Source organism: Hordeum vulgare, chromosome 7H, assembly GCF_904849725.1.
Source record: "Hordeum vulgare subsp. vulgare chromosome 7H, MorexV3_pseudomolecules_assembly, whole genome shotgun sequence".
Lineage (NCBI taxonomy): Eukaryota > Viridiplantae > Streptophyta > Magnoliopsida > Poales > Poaceae > Hordeum > Hordeum vulgare.
Genome location: NC_058524.1, coordinates 540715458 through 540719125, shown reverse-complemented (window position 1 = coordinate 540719125; position 3668 = coordinate 540715458).

The following is a 3668-nucleotide window of genomic DNA, read 5'->3' as shown; positions in this document are numbered from 1 at the left end:
GAGACATGTGCGGTGCGAAAGGCTTGCTTGAATTGCTCCCAAGTGACTCCAGTAATGGGATAAGTGGTGGTGTAGTTCTCCCACCAAGCAGCTGCAGGGCCTTCAAGTTGATGCGCGGCAAAACGCACCTTCTCAGCTTCAGTACAACCAGCAGTGATAAGTTCACGCTCCATCTTGCGGATCCAATCATCTGCCACAATGGGCTCAATGCTACTGGAGAAAGTTGGAGGGTTCAACCTCAGAAAACGGGTAAGGTTGTCAGCCTGGGGTGGGGGACGGTTGTTGTTGTTCTGGTTCTGGATGATCAGCTGCATCAGGGTGTTTTGTTGCTGGATCAACTGAGTGAGTTCCGGCGGAAAGTTGGACTCAGGGGCGCGTCTTGGAGGCATCTGATGTTTGCAGAGGTTTGAGATTAGCATAGAACAATGGTCTAAGAGGAATTACACTACCCATATGAATGCAACACGCAAGTATCACACCACACATTTTATTAAATCATCACAAGGTTCACACGAGGGATACAAAAATTCGATAGTCCTAAACATCGGCCTAAAAACGTAAAACGATAAAGTAAATTTGGTGGTCTAGTCTAAGTGTCCTCCTGAGAATAGCATGTGTCGGGTCCTTCGGTGGAGCTTTCTTCATAGTCCTCGTCGTTGCTGATCACGGGGGCTATGTCTCCTTCAGGATGAAGGTTCTCGCCCATGTCCAGTTCCTCCTCCAGGTATGCAACTCGAGTCTTCAGCTTCTCGATCCACTCCAGAAAGTCCTTCACTTCCAGCTCATGTTCATAGTGGGCTTCCCGGGCTGCATCTTCAAGCTCAAGCTCGCGGAGTGACAGTTGCTTGATCTTCCTGGCGTCCTTGATCGCGTGATATTCCAGAGTTCCGCTGTGCTTTTCCAAGGTGTGGGCATAAGACAAGAGAGCGTCATTGGTCTTGCTTGAGATGATGTCTCCGTCTTCATTTCTCCGGGATAGAGCGAATAGGTCTGGAGAAATGGGGCAGCCTTTGTATTCATCCTTGATACGTCTGAGTGCACAATGGATCGCCATGTCCCTTCCGAGAATCCAATTGGGTGCGATGAACTTGAAATCCATCGGCTCAGTGCACGGCTGGAATGTCCTTCCGGGAATGTGCACCTCGATCCTGTAGCGTGAATCCTCCGGGTAAGACGAAGTTGGCTTCCCTGTGATAGTCGGCAGAGCAATCCTCAAATCCTAGGTGATCTGCACCAGCTCTTTTCTGAACGGCATAGTGGTGTCGGACTGGCAAAACTCCGTGAACTTAACAGGGACGAAGGTGGCCATCTAAACATTGGAAAATCGGAGAGAAGTCAGAAATAATCAGAAGAGGAAATAGACATAAGAGAAAATAGTTTTCTTCCTAAGGCTTTTCCATTCCTAGAGGTTACGTCCTAAGGTCAGCGTGTGCTCTGAATACCATTTCTGTAGCGACCCGACTCAACGAGTCAAGCCTCTGGTGTTTCTGTACCATCCCAAGATCATGCTGGTACACACACAGTACATAATGTATATATTCAAGAGTGCAATCACATAGCTTTATTAATCGAAATCTCATAAAGAGTACTTTATTACAATAAAGGAGTACAATAAAGTGGCTGAAGGCCATCTCATGAGATTATCTAACGAAGACTAAGCGGAAGCATCAGGTAGACGAGTCCATCCGACTCCAAGGGCATGTCGCTGAGCGTAGAATCGTAGCCTCACTCCTGGTCGGAAAAGTACCCTACAACATGATACGTTGCAGCCGTGTAGGTCAGCATATTGAATATGCTGGCAAATCATCAAGAGAGGGAGTAAAAAGATAATCAACTATCTCTACATGCTTATTTGGCCGGTGGAGCTAAGTTTTGCATAAAGCCAGTTTTATCCTACAACAAAAGGGTTTGAAAGCAAAATTTACTACAATGTTTGTTGTTAACGAGATGGTTCCGCCAACCAGTTCTCGTACCCGAATAGTTGTTAACACCCACATCATTATTAAGTTGTGTCGAGAGTTCAGGGGAAATTCAATGCCTTCGGCTCAAGTTGTCAATGACCATGGACACGGCTAATCGATTAGGTTGGGTACTCTGCACAGTTTTGCACACGTTCCCCACAAGATTTGATCGCCTCCAGGTTTGTCCTCGCACTTCAGGGTGTTTGAAGACCGGATGATCAAAACATGGTCTTTCAACGGGTCCCTCTGAATCCCTGTCGGTGCCCATCCATTCCTACCGTTCGTCTACATCTGCTAGCACCGCCTGTCCAGAGTCGCCGCGTTGTCCAACCAAGCCAGAGCCCATAATGACTTGTGGCTGTGCAGGTAAGCCTTGAGTCTTGAAGTCTCCGTCCGTCCCTTTGAGCCTGGGTAAAGCTTTCCGCAGGATGACCTGGCCTCTCCAGCTTCCCGGGCATCCACTGGGTTTCCCAGGGAGCCGATCAACCGTCCTTCACCCAGTGTTGCATTGCATCCGAGGTCTTGAAAATCTTGTCTTAGTCCGGTCTTGATTATAATATCAATCTCGCATCACTCGTGGAATACACTCAACCGATAACCCGTCTACTTAAGCATAGCAAATATAACATTGTCTTCCCGGGGCCAAGTATCGGGGTGTTGTGTTCCTACCACATGATACTACATCTTATGCTAAAGTTTCCATGTACCTAGGCAGCATGCAAATTGGGCAAATAAGGTGATCTACTATGCATTGAAAACATAGGTAAAATAACATGATCAAAGATGACTTGCCTTGATGATAGTTGTCCTGTTCGAGCGTCTCTAAGTAACACGCTTCGCACTCCGGATGATCTACCGATATAAACACAAAGCACACCATAAGCAATTCAATCATGCCACAAGTAAAAATAACATCACATGCAATGATTTGCAAAAGACTACGCAAAAGAATTTATCGCGCGTCGGTAGGACAGAAACTTGTTTCTGTTGAAAACACCAGTAAAAATACTTTAAAAATTCTGAAAATTCTACCACAGTAAGATTTTATCTCTAGAAAACAGTAGCAAAAATAATCAACTCAATATCATTTTTCAAACTCCTGGAATAAGCAAAACAGTGTTTAAACTAAATCTGCTCTTACTTATATTTAAAAATTTCAAACACAGACAAATTATATGTTTTTAAAAACTAAACGAAATTTGTGTGCTACTGGAAAAAGAATCAATGTCATTGGACGTAGGGATAAAAAGTTGTGATCAAAACAAGATTGAAAGTTTCTGTTTTTGCTGTCAAAACAGAAAAATTGATGCTACTAGTATTAACACGTGGCAAGCTGCGGTGGTGTTTGTTGAATAGCTTCGGGCAAACGGCCTACGGCTAAGCAAGTCTGCTGGTTAAAACTTAAGTGGCAAGAAAAACCTACGGTTTTTTGAGATAAACCGAAGAGGTATCTAGTGTTTTAATCCACACCGTTGCATGGGATCTAAGGGCTAGGAGAGATTGCATGCAATATAGAGAGAGAGGGGGGGTTACCTGCCGCTGCTGCTGCTTGCACCGGCGATGGGGGGGAGTTGGCCGGCGGGGTTGGAGGCTTCGCGGAGGCGGCGGCGGAGGTGCTCCTCCTCGGGGGAGGCGCGGTGGAGAGAGAGAGCTCGGGGGGGTGGCTCCCAGGGCGAGGCCGAGTGGCAGCAGCCCACACCGGTGAGG